Genomic DNA, 16,968 nt, shown 5'->3' on the forward strand with positions numbered 1-16,968 from the left:
GCTTCTGATGTTTTCAGGTATCCATTATGTAGGACAAATGCACAAATGCAGACTTCTGAGACTAATTGTAGGCCAAATCACTGAGGGACAGCTGGAATGGATTCCAATGGATGATCAATATGACACCATCATCCTGGGTAAAAAGGAGAACTGTCGTAAATACGAACTCCACAGAGGGAAGCAAGAGTTTGTTAATGCTTTAAAGAGGCAGTTTCCTCAGGAGGAGCAAGCAATAGAAACATTTATGGAACTTGTAAAGGTAATTTTATGCCAACTAATTTGATGAGTGACATTTTCTTTAAAGTAGATGCAGATTAAGATTTAAGATGCTTGCAAAGTGAATCAAGCCACAGGTTTCCCCTGGGTTTTGAACAAACAAAAATAAGCTTTACTGCACAAGTTCAGAAAAATAAAACAATTTACATTATCTATCTTATACTCTAACATTCAGTGAAAGCTGAACAGTTCAGAATAAATGACCAATGTGACCAAACCTGACTCCATGTATTTCTCAACAACCCACTCACATTGTGGATCAGTCAATCTCACTGAAATGTCATCTTTCTGGTGGGGGTTTCCAAATCTCCACATTTGAAAGTCTCGCATTGTAATTCATTTCAATGATCTCTCCCAATCATACATCTTCAACAATGATCCACCTCGCAGTGTTTCAATCTCACCTTCTGAGCGTCTCTTTGTCCGGATCTCCGAGTATCTTTAAGCTTCGCTTTCCACACACAATCTCAAATCTTCAGCCATGCCATGAAAAGCACCACTGCTCCAAAGCAGTACCTTAGTCCCAACGGCACTCAACATGAAGTCACCGACCTGCGGCCGTCTTCTCAGAACTTCAGAGCCCCTCTCATGCCCACATCACTCAAAGCCTGCTCCTTGCAGCTCTTTCTTTCTTTACCAATCTCACTTAATTTCTGTCTCCTGGCTTCGTTCTTTACCTGGGACCTCCTTTGGGAACCTCCCCCTGTCTTTCTCTCTGGCTTGGGACATTATCCCTTTTCCCGTCCTATATCCTGCTCCCTGAGACACCTCCGTGATGATGACCCTCATGCTCAGGTCATCTGACAGGCGTTTTCACGCCATTCTGTTTCTTTACACCTGTGAAGGTGCGCAAGGCCGGTACCCTGCCTGAAGAACATTAAAGAAAATCTACAACTGCGAATGTGTGTCCAATTCCCGGCTTGTGCACGCGCAAGAAGCGTGAGAGCCATCGGGAACTGATGTTCCTGACCTGGAGTTTAGATTTCATCACACTTTTTACCCCTTGCAAGAAAGAAACCTTCACCGCAGTGAAAGTTCCTTCACAATGTCGTGGCACTTTCTTTACAAGAACTTAACATCATAAGCTTCTAACAAATAGCTTACGGCATATAATTCAAATACATTTTTCATTCTGTTTTACAATTACAGATGTCATATTCTACAATTAAAAAGGTTTAGCCATAGCAAAAGCCAATGCATATAACTTTCGGATTAGCTGAATTTAAATATCAATGAAATTTCATAACTCAATGCTTGCATGATTGTTTTCCTTTTATTCCTGGTAGTTAACTCAGCAAAGAATGTTTCACTTAAATCCACCGTCCAATTTTAATCCTTTTCGTTAGGTGTAACTTAACTTCCAGCTCATTTTCCAAACTCAAATTGTTAATCCTCAATTTGAGACAATAAAGTCAAAATGGCACCTTTGTACGTCACCAAATCATTTCTCATCTGATCAAAATCCCTTTTAACCATTTAAAGGGCGTTACTGAGATGCATTTCCTGTACACACGAAGGAGGTTCATACTCCTGCTTGGTTTGACCTTTGAACATTTTAAGATCTTGATCCCATCCCAAACGGGTCTTGCTTAATTATCTTTGCGCAACATCGATGACTTTCTTTATTGTCCATTGCAATATTTCAATTCCTCCTTACAATTCATGAATCATACCGTTCCACCGATTTGCAGGTTCGAAATGATCCTTTTGCAAACAGCCCAATTGCCTGGATTCCTGCTGAAGAGTTGATGGAACTCAATTCCATAAATAGTTTTAAAAGGGGTTTGCACAGGTACCTTTAGATGAAAAACTCAGGCAAACATGTGGGCAGATGGGAGTAGGCATGACTACTCTTTCACTGAACTAAGCCTTAACTGGCTGACTTCATTCCTCTGTGCTTTAAGACATGGTTTTCATTGTATTTCATTTAAAATATATCTCAGCACAACCTTATTTCCCTAAATGAGCCTTTTCAATATTAGCATACTGCCCTTTATTCAAAGTAATTTAAGCACTACAAAACCTAAATATTTAATGCTATTTTATCATTTATATTTTCTTTTCCAATATTATCTTGTTTTAAATGAAGTCAGAAAATAGTATAAATGGTTTTGGTTTTACCCTTCATTCATCCTTCAGATAGGCCTTCCACACCATCTGGTGGTCACTTGCTGACTTTCAGAGCTTTTTACAGGTGCAACGGCTGATGGTATATTTTGTTGTCCAGTTCAGAATACAGCATTAAATATAACTATATATAATAATAATTATATATATACATAGACATGAACATTACAAATTGTTTGGCCTAACATTTCCATTTAAGCCACTGCAAATGATTTATTTCAAAATATTTATGCTGTTTGCAACATACAGAATTGTGCAACATCCTTAAAACTGCATGTAGATTCGGAGATAATTAAATTCAAATCTTGCAGGTTTTCACCATCCCAACTGATGTTAATGTTGGCCAAGACCAATCCCAGAGTGAAACCTGGTTTGATATATCCAAAATTTATTTTTCCATGGAAACTGTAGAGGACAGTTACTGAACACATTCACAGGAGTCTGCTAGTATAAGTTTATCACAAATACTAAAATGTTTGCTAAACAAGAACATTGAACTATACTACACTAAACAAAAAGGCTGGGAAGATGTCAATACACGTGCAAGTAAATAACAAAGAACAATGCAGCACAGGAACAGGCCCTTCGGCCCTCCAAACCTGTACCGGTCATGATACCACCCTTGGCAAAAACCCTCAGCACTTCCTCATGCTGTATCCCTCTATACCCACCCTATCTATGTATCTGTCGAATGATCCATGCAAATTTATTTGTTCTCAAGGGCAGCACGGTAGCATTGTGGATAGCACAATTGCTTCACAGCTCCAGGGTCCCAGGTTCGATTCCGGCTTGGGTCACTGACTGTGCGGAGTCTGCACGTCCTCCCCGTGTCTGCGTGGGTTTCCTCCGGGTGCTCCGGTTTCCTCCCACAATCCAAAGATGTGCAGGTTAGGTGAATTGGCCAATGATAAATTGCCCTTAATGTCCAAATTGCCCTTGGTGTTGGGTGAAGGTGTTGAGTTTGGGTAGGGTGCTCTTTCCAAGAGCCGGTGCAGACTCAAAGGGCCGAATGGCCTCCTTCTGCACTGTAAATTCAATGATAATCTATGATTAATCTAGGACAAAGGTTCGGCACAACATCGTGGGCCGAAGGGCCTGTTCTGTGCTGTATTTTCTATGTTCTATGTTCTATGTTCAAATGATTCAAATCACACTATTCTTTCACCAATTTGGAACGATAACACAAATTACAATATCTTTCCTCTAATATTGAGGGTAAGTTTCCAGTACATATGAATTAACAGGAGAACCATGGTTACATCAACCCAATAAAAACTAAGTGACAGATGCTACCATACCAGGTTCCATCGATTTCTCATTAACCCACCAGACAGCCATCGTACTGCAAGCCACCTCATCTCACTGAAAATTCTCTCAAGGGTTTACAATCTCCACATTTGGAGAGCTCTCCTTGGAATTCTCTCCAAACATCACTCCCACTTTAACAAGAATTGACCTTCAGGGTTTCACTCTCATATTCTGAGATTCTTTTAGTTCAGGCTTTGGAAGGTGCTGTCAAAAGCACAGCGTGGATTTTTAAAGCACTGAGAGAATACTGATGTTAAATTTGCACCTTTAAAAGAAATGTGACCATCAGACTGTTTTTTTGAAAGAATACTCTGTGACACAATAATGATGGACAAATATATTCTATGCAAAGCCTGATTCAAATTCACAGCTAACAGAAGCTTGACTTCCGAACAGTGAGGGTAATGCAGTTGCACATTCTTCTGGTACCTATTCTATGAAGAGACTTTTTAAAATATCTTAAAACGTTCTTTGTAATTCAGTTTAGAGAACAGCAAATGGGAAATGTTTTATTACCTCTGTTTGGTTTCACAGTGAGTTTTGAAACAAGTACCCCTGATGGCTGTACACAGGAAGTGGATGTCACTGGTTAGGCCAGTATTTGTTGCCCATCCCTAATTGCCCCCAAAACTGAATGATTTGCTAGGTCATTTCAGAGGGCGTTTAATACTCAATCACACTGCTGGGGGTCTGGAGTCACATGTAGGCCAGACCGGGTAAGGTCAGCAGATTTCCTTCCCTAAAGGACATTAATGAACCCGATGGGTTTTTATGACAACCAACAACGGTTTCAGGGTCATCATCAGATTTCTAATTCCAGATTTTTATTGAATTCAGATTTCACCATCTGCCCTGGTGGGATTTGAACCCACATCACCAGAGCATTACCTTGGGCCTCTGGATTACTAGTCCAACCCAAGCTTGCCCTTATTCAATTACCTCCTCAACCCACCACTAGTGCACCTTCCCTCACGCCAACCCATATGGCTAAACCCAGTACACCAAGGAGTAACAGCTGACAACCTATGACAGGAGACGATTTCCACCAGAAACCAGTCTCTTGGCGTAGACCCCAGAGTTTGCCCAGCCGACTTTGATCTGCCATGGTGACAACGGGCATTTGTAAACCATTTCCAGACTGGACTTGCCTCTGTGCCAGCCAGCCAACATTAGTGGGGCCACCAAGACCATCCAGGCTGCAGCTGTGATGCAGCGCACACAATGGCCCACATTGGAGAGGAGTGTCCACTGACTATATGTGAAGAAGTCTTAAAGAACTCCATCAAGCTACCAACAAGGCGATTGCTTGGCTCTGTCACTATGCACACACCAAATAAAATAATAAATGGATACTGAGTTTTTTCTTTTCCATTTCAATCAATCAGAGGTACTCAAAGCTCTATCTAAATGCAGTTATTTCAGCGTGTTTATGATGTGGACTGGGCTGCTGAACACCTGTTCCAGCTCGACATGCCTTTCATTTTAAAATTGATTTTTTTTTAATGCCGTATAGGATAAGCAGTGATTTCCCCCCCCCCCCCCCCCCCCCCCCCCCCCCCCCAGTTGTTAAATTGGTGCAGGGCTCACCGCTTGATTTTTATTCCATGGGGGCAGTCATCCCCAGTAAAATTCAGCCCCCTGTTTCTGCCTGCTGAATTGGCCTCTGGTGAGTTTAAAGAAGAATGGAATCACCGGACATTATCAGTGGAATTCTTCCAAGCACCGTTGGTGGATTTAATGGAAGGCAGCAAGAACTTGGCAGGAGGCCCAAAAATCGGTTTTCCGCTGGCGTGAATTTCTCGTGGGATCTTCCACATCATGACAGATCGAGAAACACACTGTTGGCCGGTGTGAAACTTATTTGAGTCACGGAAATGGGATGCGGGTGAAGGACCAACCACCCACGCCCAATTCTCTGTGATGCCAGCAGAAAAACACCTCAGTGCGAAACAGGTTTAGAAAATGTGGCATGGACTCACCTGAACAATGGGAGGCCGCCAGCAGCTCTGGACCCCGAACACAACAGTGGGCGGACCAGCTGCAAGTGAACCTTCCAAATTAGGTGTCCTGGAGGTGGCACATCTTTCAGCCGCAGAATGTTCCTGAAGATCCATCCTCTTTCTCAGGCGATCCACCTTCTTTCTTCAATAATGGGTCAGTGACGTTGGGCACCTCTTCGCTGTGACCCCCGGATAGGGTGGAGGAATAAGCACCATCAGGCATGCCCCACCATGGCCTCCTTCTTCACTGCAGGAATTCATGGCAAAGGAGTGCACAGAATTTATTCTGGTACTGTTCATTCAAAACCTACGGTAAACATAATGTAAATAGGAACACAATGGCTTTAAATTTCACATCAGGTAAAGTGGATTGAGTGGAAGATGTTTGTTACTTCACTCCCATTAACAGCCCACCTCAATGGACTTCCTCCACATCCTATGTCAACATCCTACATTAGCAGAATGGTTAGCACAGTTGCTTCGCAGCTCCAGGGTCCCAGGTTAGATTCCCAGCTTGTGTCACTGTCTGTGCGGAGTCTGCATGTTCTCCCCGTGTCTGCGTGGGTTTCCTCCGGGTGCTCCGGTTTCCTCCCACAGACAAAGAAGTGCAGGTTAGGTGGATTGGCCATGCTAAATTGCCCTTAGGTTAGGTGAGGTCACTGGTTTACGGGGTTAGGGTGGAGGTGAGGGCTTAAGTGGGGTGCTCTTTCCAAGAGCCAGTGCAGACCCGATGGGCCAAATGGCCTCCTTCTGCACTCTAAATTCTCTGATCTATGATTAGGGAAAGTTAGTCCAGGACTGACCTTCACACTGTTAGAAGATATGGGGCGAAATTCTCCGGAAACGGCGCGATGTCCGCCGCCGGGCGCCCAAAACGACGCAAATCAGTCGGGCATCTGACATCTCCAGCCGGCGCATGCGCGGGAGCATCAGCGGCCCCTGGCGGCATTCCCGGTCATGCGCAGTGGAGGGAGTCTCTTCCGCCTCCGCCATGGTGGAGACCGTGGCGAAGGCGGAAGGGAAAGAGTGCCCCCATGGCACAGGCCCGCCCGCAGATCGGTGGGACCCGATCGCGGGCCAGGCCACCGTGGGGGCACCCTCTGGGGCCAGATCGCCTCGCGCCCCCCCCCCCAGGACCCCGGAGGCCGCCCGCGCCGCCTTGTCCCGCCGGTAAGGTAGGTGGCTTAATCTACGCCGGCGGGACAGGCATTTTAGCGGCGGGACTTCGGCCTATCTGGGCCGAAGAATCACGTGGGGGGGCCCGCCAACCGGTGTGGCGCGATTCCTGCCCCCGCCGAATATCCGGTGGTGGAGAATTCGGCAATCGGCGGGGGCGGGATTCACGCCAGCCCCCGGCGATTCTCCGACCTGGCGGGGGGTCAGAGAATCTCGCCCCAGATCTGTTTTCTTTTAAAATCCATGTTCTGGGGCAGGATTTTCCCTGCTGGCTTCAGAGCCCCAAAATCAGGATCAAATGGGCATTGTGCGGGAAACGGTTGCCCAGCTGTTATTTTCCCCAATTTGGCCGAAATGGGGCCGGGGGCAGGTTTGCCATCTAATTAAGGATGGTGGGCAGCCTTTCAAAACAGGAGGGACAGTAGGAGGAAGCAGGCTGCACCTCAAGATGGAAATGTCCTCTCTCCAACTCTTTTAACTTTAAAATTAAAAATTTGCTCAGCAGAGGGGCCACTATTGTGGAGGGAAAGTACCTTCACAGGTTGGCCTGAGAATGGCGCTATAACCAGGAATGGGGCAAGGGCATCAAACCCTGCCTGGATTACTCTTTTCCACCTCCACTGGTCTGCCTCTGGGAGGAACCCCCCCCCCCCCTCCCACCCCCCCCCCCCCCCACCCACCCCCCCTCCCCCCCCCACCCCCCACACCATTTCGCTGATCTGTTCCCCAGCAGCTGCAAGAGCCCAAAGGCCAAATGGAAACTTTTGTCCAGCCTCTCTCAATAGGCCTCAATAGATTTTTACAGGGCCCTAATCGATGCTTGTGGGAAATTGGCCCATGGACAGATGTCAAAGATGTGCAGGTTAGGTGGATTGGCTGTGCTAAATTGCCCTTAGTGTCCAAAAAAGGTTAGGTGGGGTTACTGAGTTATGGGGATAGGGTGGAGGTGTGGGTTTGGGTAGGGTGCTCTTTCCAAGGGCTGGTGCAGACTCCTTCTGCACTATACAAACTATGATTCTATACCATCAAATCGGTATGCCAGTTGACCACACAGAACTCCATGTCCGTCAACCTTCCTCTTCATCCCAATCAAGGCCTAAAAATGCAGGTCCCATTAAACTCATGGTCCCAGTTTAACTAATCATAGATTATCATAGAATTTACAGTGCAGAAGGAGGCCATTCTGCCCATCGAGTCTGCACCGGCTCTTGGAAAGAGCACCCTACCCAAGGTCAACACCTCCACCCTATCCCCATAACCCAGTAACCCTACCCAACACTAAGGGCAATTTTGGACACTAAGGGAAATTTATCATGGCCAATCCACCTAACCTGAACATATTTGGACTGTGGGAGGAAACCGGAGCACCTGGAGGAAACCCACGCACACACAGGGAGGATGTGCAGACTCCGCACAGACAGTGACCCAAGCCAGAATCGAACCTGGGACCCTGGAGCTGTGAAGCAATTGTGCTATCCACAATGCTACCGTGCTGCCCAATGATAATCTTTTATTGTCACAAGTATGAAGTTACTGTGAAAAGCCCCTAGTCACCACATTCCAGCACCTGTTCAGGTAAGTTGGTACGGGAATTAAACCCACTCTTCTGACCTTGTTCTGCATCACAAACCAGCTGTCTAGCCACTGAGCTAAACCAGCTCTCCTCTGTTCAACCAATGGTTGAAAGAATTCATCCTTCCAGGATATAAGTTTGTTCGCATAAATATCATCAACACCCTGGCTAATTTGGGTCAAGACCTTTGAGTGAATGAAGTTTGGAAATTGTAATCCTCAGGGTATTCATCACCGGCAAGCCTAAACAATTAGTTTTCGGAAACAAAAATTTAAATCAGCATGTTTATTTGAATCACTGTCATGACTTCGAAATTTCTGCACTTGAAACTTCTTCACGACAAACATTTATTTTTCCTCGTTGTAGGAGTGGCTGTAAATTAAGGACAGGAGGAAGTGTATATATATGCCCCTTCAGTGATCTCTGATGCTGGAGTGGTCAACACTTATGAACGTCTTTTACCTAAAGAAATACAAGCCCGACCTGGTAAGAGGATAACCTGCTTTATCAAATAAACAACAGAATTTATTGGTGTCAACCCCGGTAGTGTTCTGCATGTGCACCATTGATATATTATAACTTCCGGAACATGGGATTGTTAAATAGCTGGTCTTTATTGGTTGTGCATCGATGGTTATAAATAGCAGCATGTTCCTGTGTTTCAATGAAAACCATCAAGTGGCTTCGCTGGGAAAGAGCTTTGTTGGTATTACTGAAGATATCAAGACCGATTACAATACCTGGATTACTTCAACCTTAAAATGCCCCATTTTATTTTTAAATTTACTCATTCCTACGGAATTTATTGTCCACCCCCAGTCACCATGGAACTGAATGGGTGGCTTGGAAGGCATTTAAGAGTCAACCAGATTGCCGTGGGTCTAGAGTCACGTGTAAGTCAGACTGGGTAAGGATGACAGACTTCCTTCCCTAAATGAGTTTTTGCAACAATCGGCAATGGTTTTATCGTCATCATTCGACTAGTCTAGATTTTTATTGAATTCAAGTTTCAACATCTGTCATGGTGGGATTTGAACCCAGGTCCCCAGAGCATTGCCCTGGGTCACTGGATTGCTGGCCCAATGTCAGTACCACTGTGCCACCACCCTCTCCATTTCTCCCATCCACTACATAAACAGGTGAATTGTGTTCGGTTTGCCATGCAGCAGCACGCAGCAGTGATAATGCTGATCAATATTTCTTTCCTATGCAGGCATTCGATCCCAGCTTGACATGGTCCAGCACAGCACGGGATCATTCCTTGTCTTTGTTGGTCTCAATGATACAACAGAAGACTTAGGACTGAAGGCAAGAAATTGCTGGATTTATCAAAGCAACAACCTGGATGAACCATAAGTCAAACTCAATACCAGCAACTGAATGTTGCACCAGGTTCGGGGGGGGGGTGCGCGCAGTAATGGCAGATGGAATATATTTCTACTATTGTAGCTTGTGGCATTTAAATCGATCTTTGAAGCCTCAAAAAATCCCACCAAAAATGGGGGTCGATTTATTTCCCGAGTACAAAATGTGAGCCATCGAGGTTTGGTGTATGTGGCTGCCATATTGAATTGTGAAATAAAAACACCAGTGTTGCAAATTTTAAAAGTTATATATTTCTACATGCATGCCTTTAACCACAATTTTAAAAAAAATTTAAACGGTCAAATTCATTATCTCTGGCATTCGACACAAAGCACCTAACAGCCTCCCCGAACAGGCGCCGGAATGTGGCGACTAGGGGCTTTTCACAGTAACTTCATTGAAGCCTACTTGTGACAATAAGCGATTTTCATTTTTCATTTCAAGCACTCATCAAATTCATTCCCAATCACTTTGGCAATGGCATCATCAGAAGGATTCCAGTCTCGATCAGATTTGGCACTTTCAGTTTTAGAATCAAACCTTCACAACAAATCACCTTCGACGGCACAGTGGCATGGTAGTGCTGTAGTTAGCATTCCTGCCTCACAGCTTAAGGGACCCGGCTTCAATTCCTGCCTTGGCTGCCTGTCGGTGTGGAGTTTACACTTTCTCCTCGTGTCTGCGTGGATTTCCTCCGTGTGCTCCGCTTTCGTCCCACGTTTCAAAGATGTGCAGGTTAGGTTATGGGGTTACGGGGCTAGGACGGTGTTGTGTTCTGTGTGATGACCATTGCAATGATGTTTAACGAGAAAGTGATTCATTAACAAACACTTATAAAGATAACTAATGAACTATAATACAGACGATGACTACTAAATTAATTCAATGAATTCTCCTGGAGCTACTCTAAGTGCGACTATCCTATTGTATGACTCACTACCAACTACCAGGGCTGGGATTCTCCAGTCCCGTGGCCAAGTATTGACGTCGGCGTGAAAAGCGGGGTGAGCCACTCTGGCATCAACTGCCCTCAATTATCGTGTATGCTCCCCTTCCGAGGGGGCTAGGCTGGCGCCGGACTGGTCCCCACAGCTCCAGATGGCCGGCGTGAGTTCGTGCATGCGCGCCACGATCGGTGTGATTCCACGCATACGCATGGGTTCCCATCTCCGTGCCGGCCTCCGGGCAATATGGCAGAGCCCTACAGAGGCCTGGCGGGGAGCAACATAGCACCCCCCCCCCAAACTAGCCCGCCCGCCGATCGGTAGGCCCCAACCACGGGCCAGGCCGCCGTGGAGGCCCCTCCCCAGGGTTGGATACCCCCGCACCCCCCTCCAGGATGGCCCCCGCAGACACAACTTTCCGGGTCCCGCCGTGTGGGACCTGAATAACCCATGCCGGCGGGACTCGGCCGAGGTCGGCGGGAACTCGACCCGTTGAGGCCTGGAGAATCGCTGGGGGGTGGCCGCTTTCAACGGCCCCCGACCGGCGCGGCGGCGATCCCGCAGGCACCCTAAAATCGGCGCCGGAGAATTGGCGAGCGGGCGTCAGGCCGTAGAATCCCGGTACACGTGTCTCAGGTCACATGGTAGATCTCTATCGCCATCTGCTGGTCAGAGGTTGTACCGATAACTATGCGCACTGATAGACAACTATATACATTGATGTGTACATGCATATCACCACAAATGGGGGGGTAGGCATAGGTGGAGTGCTTTTTCGGAGGTTCGGTGCAGACTCGACCAGCCAAATGGCTTCCTTCTTCACTGTAGGGATTCAATGGAATATCAATCCATTCCCCTGGATATTCTGCATTTTTTGAACGACCTGATGACAATTTGTGCATTAATGGCATTGCAGTTTAATGAATAGAGCACACAAAACATCAAATTGCACAGTGCTCATATTCCTACTCTTTGTGATGATGCTTTCTCCGTCAACCACCCACCTACTCCGCTTGGTGCGAACAAGACCCTCAAATGGCTTGTTGAGGCACAAATTCAAAGTTTGAAACACAGACATAAGAACGTAAGCGATAAGAGCAGAGGTAGGCCATTCAGCGCTTCGAGCCCACTCTGCCATTCAATGAGATTATGGCCGATCTGCTACTCTAACATTCTTGCATTATCCCCTTATCCCTTGATGAGTTTACTATGTACAAATCTATTGATACCAGTCTTGAACATACTCTTTAACTGAGCTTCCACCTGGAGCAGAGAATTCCATTGATTCACTATCCCCTGAGTGAAGAAATTCCTCTACATATCTGTACTAAATGACTTGCGTTTTATTCTGAGACTGTCCCCTGGTTCTAGACCTCTCTCGCCACCCCTTCCCATTTTTGCCATGGAGATGCACAAAAACCTTTGCAGAGAGCTTGATTTTAGGCATGTGTTTTACACTATAGGCTTTAATTTTGTCCATTAGCCTTGAAGGCTAGTACCACCATGAATCCTGTCTTCTCACATCTGTGGGGCGGGATTCTCCCGCAATCAGCGGATCGGCCCGACACCGGCGCCAAGAACGGCGCGAATCACTGCTCCGTCGGGCTACCTGGAAGTTGCGGAATCCTCCGCACTTCCGGGGGCTCGGCCGGCGCCGGAGGGGTTGGCGTCGCACCAAGCTGCGGCGAAGGGCCGGAGTGGTCCCGCGCATGCGCAGAACTGCCGGCGTGTTCTGGCGCATGCGCAGGGGGTTTCTTCTCCGCGCCGGCTTCTGTAGGAACGGGATATGGTGCTCGACTCATCGATTGACAGTTCCAACGCGCCACAGCAAAAAACCGCACTGACCTCCTCAGAAGTCAAACACAGGACACAACCGACAGAGTACCCTTTGTTGTCCTATACTTCCCCGGAGCAGAAAAACTACAACATCTTCTTCGCAGCCTTCAACACGTAATTGATGAAGACGAACATCTTGCCAAGGTCATCCTCACACCCCCACGACTTGCATTCAAACAACCGTGCAACCTCAAATAAACCATTGTTTGCAGCAAACTACCCAGCCTTCAGAACAGCGACCACGACACCACACAACACTGCCATGGCAATTTCTGCAAGACATGCCAGATCATTGACATGGATACCACCATTACACGTGAGTGTTTTGTTGTGCTCTTGACGTAGCATAAGCTGCTTCCTTGATGTGCAGTCTTGACAAAGGAAGGTTCAGACTTGGAGATAGCTTTAACACGTTTATTAAACTATTAACAATTCTCCTACTTGGATTCGACTCTACTGTTAATCCTTCTATAGGTACTCAGACTGACGAACCAGTCTGCTACAATCCACGTGGTGGATGTGGTGTTCAATCAACCCTGTGTCTGTACTCACTGAATCTCTCCACTGGAAAGAGACTGAGCATGTGTGATGTGTTCTTTTGTATGGGTTGGTGTAATGCCCTCCTGTGGTAGTGTTACCTCGATGTGTATCGTGAATGCCCATTGGTTGTGTCCTATCTTACTGGCCTATTGGTTGACTGTCTGTGTGTTATGTCTCTGGTGCTCCGTCTAGTATCTAGCTATGTGTAGTGTATGTACATTAACCCTTTGTGTACTTACAGTGATGTATATCACCACAGTGAGAACACCACCCACCAGGCACGTGGTACATACTCGTGCGACTCAGCCAACGTTGTCTACCTCATACGCTGCAAGAAAGGATGTCCCGAAGTGTGGTACATTGGTGAGGCCACGCAGACGCTGCCACAACGGATGAACGGACACCGCGCGACAATCGCCAGGCAGGAATGTTCCCTTCCAATCAGGGAACACTTCAGCAGTCAAGGGCATTCAGCCTCTGATCTTCGGGTAAGCATTCTCCAAGGCGGCCTTCAGGACGTGCGGCAACGCAGAATCGCCGAGCAGAAGCTTATAGCCAAGTTCTGCACACATGAGTGCGGCCTCAGCCGGGACCTTGGATTCATGTCGCATTACATTCACCCGTCACCATCTGGCCTGGGCTTGAGCAATCCTACCAACTGTCCTGGCTTGAGACAATACACACCTCTTTAACCTGCTCCATCTGGATCTGTAACAACTTAATTACCTGCGGAGACTCGCCTTCAAAGTGTTGTATTGCATCTTTGACTTTGTCTATGTAAATGTTTCTGGAATCCACCTCTTCATTCACCTGAGGAAGGAGCAGTGCTCCGAAAGCTAGTGATTCGAAACAAATCTGTTGGACTTTAACCTGGTGTTGTAAGACTTCTTACTGTGCAATTAATTGAAGGTCCACTTCAATATCTGAGAGAAGTTGGCCAAGCCATTATAACTGTAATGTGTCCAACAAGAACAATCCAAGAGCTGACAGAGAAAGGTGGGATGTCATTCCAATTTAGACCCAAGACAGGTCCAGACAAATTTTTAGAATGGAGACGCAACAACATATTCTCAAATATAACCATAAGCCTAACGCATATTAATGGTTACAACATTGGTGAGGTCTAATGATGGGGATATAATCAGTCACAGAATCACACAATTGTTAGGGCACAGCAGGAGGCCATTCAGCTGATCATGTCTACACTGGGCTCTTCAAATGGGCATTGTGACTTGGTGTCATTCTCCTGCCTTTTGCCCGTAACCCTGCGCATTGTTTCTATTCAAATAATCATCTAATGCACTCTTGAATGCCTCCCACCCACTGCATCCCCACCCAAACACCTTCGCAGGGCACCGTGGCCCGATTGCGCACAAGCAAAAATGCCAGCTTGGCAACTTGACAGCACCAACCTGACACCCTGGCAGTGCCACCTGGGCACCTTGTCTGCACCAGGCTGGCACACAGGTCACAGATCCAGGGTACCACCCTGCCCAAAAGGCATGCATTTGGGGGCCTGCAATCCCCTTGGAGACCCCCACAAGTGCCGTCCCATCTGGTCCCCATTTGTGGAAACTAGTGTGGAAACGGCACTCGCCTGAGGTCTCTAAGGTGAAGAAGGTAAATTCCAAAGCCTCAGATACCTTGGGAATCTGCACATTAGAGCGAGACTAGCTGTCACCTCAGATTTGCCAAAAGGTGACCCCACCCACAATGAGCGGGAGTTACATCACAATGTCTCAAAAGATCACGTTAGATCTCACAAGACATTGCGAGCCGGGTGGATTCTGGGAGTGAGATCGTCCAGCTTTCATCGGCCATGCTGCGCCGCGGCGAGCTGCTTTTCGTACACAGCATGGCCATTGGATCGTGCCCATTTTCTCACATCACACTTGCTTCTTTTTCAAATTGCCTTAAAACTGTGCCTTTTCTTTCTTGAGCCTTTTACAAGCGGGAACAGTTTCTCCCTGTCTACTCTGTCCAGCTACCTCATAAATTTTGAACTCCTCCTCTTAGTCTCCTCCTCTCCAAGGAAAACCATCCCAACTTCTCCAATCTATCTTCATAACTGAAGTCTCTCATCCCTGGAAGCATTTTCGTAAACCTCTTCTGCACTCTCTCTAATCAGTTCACATCCTTCCTATAGTGTGGCACCCAGAACTATACACAATATTCCAGCTGAGGTCTAACTAGTGTCTTATACAAGTTCAGCATAACCTCCTTGCTCTTGTACTCCTTGTGATTTATATCTATATAAACAAATTATATAATCAGTGGGTGCATATGTCCCACTGATTCATCTTCATGTTGACTGCAACAACACTAATTTGTACAAAACAAACCTGCATTCATTATGAATTCACCTTTTGATTATTATTTGTCAATTGCAGCGATAATGCTTCAGGATAAATATGTTTTAATACAAGTTTTTAATCAATGGAACACAAGTAACTATACATCAGCTGCAGAAAAATCAATTAATAGTTCATTATCAATTGGGCATTTCCCTTGTAGCTTCTTTCCAATTAGACTTAAGCAATATGCATTGGGAATAAAATAAATAGCCAGTCCTTATTAGGAATGTAGTGCTAGTGATATGAAGAAAAATGTAGATGTGAGTCAGGCTTGCTCCTGTCAGCACTGTTAATAAGTGGAGCAGCCTTTCCGAATGTCACAAATATTCTAAACATCATACTTCTGAAAGCTGGGAAGGGAAGTTAAGGGACGAGTGGCTGGGGACAATAACTGCTGCAAGTGTTTCCTACAACTGAATGCTTTGTTTCAGAATGAACTAATCCATTTCTGCTACCAGAGAATAATTTATAGAAGCAGTTCCATTAGTTGTTACCTTTCCGTCAGCCAAGGATTTCACCTGGAAGGAGCGATACCCGGTAACAATTGACTTCACCCAGAATGCCAAATACCTTTTATGTAGTGTGCCAACTTATTAGTGGATAGATTCGGCAACACATGGCACAGTGGATAGCACTGCTGCCTACGGCGCTGAGGGCCCAGGTTCGAATCCCGGCCCCGGGTCACTGTCCATGTGGAGTTTGCACATTCTCCCCGTGTCTGTGTGGGTTTCACCCCCACAACCCAAAGATGTGCAGGTTAGGGGGATTGGCCGCGCTAAACTACCCCTTAATTGGAAAAAAAATAATTGGTACTCTAAAATGTTTTTAAAATAAATAAATAAATTTATTGGATAGATTCAGATTTAAGTTGCAGGTTTTTTCACGGCACCATATTTTTATAGTCATGAATGATAAATTTTTCATTTCCTGTTTTTGTTTGTCCCTTTCTCCTTCCTGCATGGGACTTCAGCGGCGGAATTCTCCGCAATCGGCGCGATGTCCGCCGACCGGCGCCAAAAACGGCGCAAATCAGTCCGGCATCGCGCCGCCCCAAAGCAGTCCGGCATTGCGCCGCCCCAAAGGTGCGGAATCCTCCGCATCTTGAGCAGCCGAGCCCTAACCTTGAGGGGCTAGGCCCGCGCCGGACTGATTTCCACCCCGCCAGCTGGCGGGAAAGGCCTTTGGTACCCCGCCAGCTGGCACGGAAATGACTTTGCCGGGCAGCGCATGCGCGGGAGCGTCAGCGGCCGCTCACGGCACCCCGCGCATGCGAAGTGGAGGGGATCTCTTCCGCCTCCGCCATGGTGGATTCCGTGGCGAAGGCGGAAGGAAAAGCGTTCCCCCATGGCACAGGCCCGCCCGCGGATCGGTGGGCCCCAATCGCGGGCCAGGCCACCTTGGGGGCACCCCCCGGGGCCTGATCGCCCCGCGCCCCCCCCAGGACCCTGGAGCCCGCCCGCGCCGCCTTG

General features: G+C 46.9%; 1 pseudogene; it reads left to right on the plus strand.

The window, feature by feature from the left end:
- Positions 1-16,968, plus strand: part of LOC140398069 (all-trans-retinol 13,14-reductase-like) — a 77,233-nt pseudogene that overhangs the window by 38,624 nt on the left and 21,641 nt on the right.

Source organism: Scyliorhinus torazame, chromosome 21 (assembly GCF_047496885.1).
Source record: "Scyliorhinus torazame isolate Kashiwa2021f chromosome 21, sScyTor2.1, whole genome shotgun sequence".
Taxonomy (NCBI): Eukaryota; Metazoa; Chordata; class Chondrichthyes; order Carcharhiniformes; family Scyliorhinidae; genus Scyliorhinus; species Scyliorhinus torazame.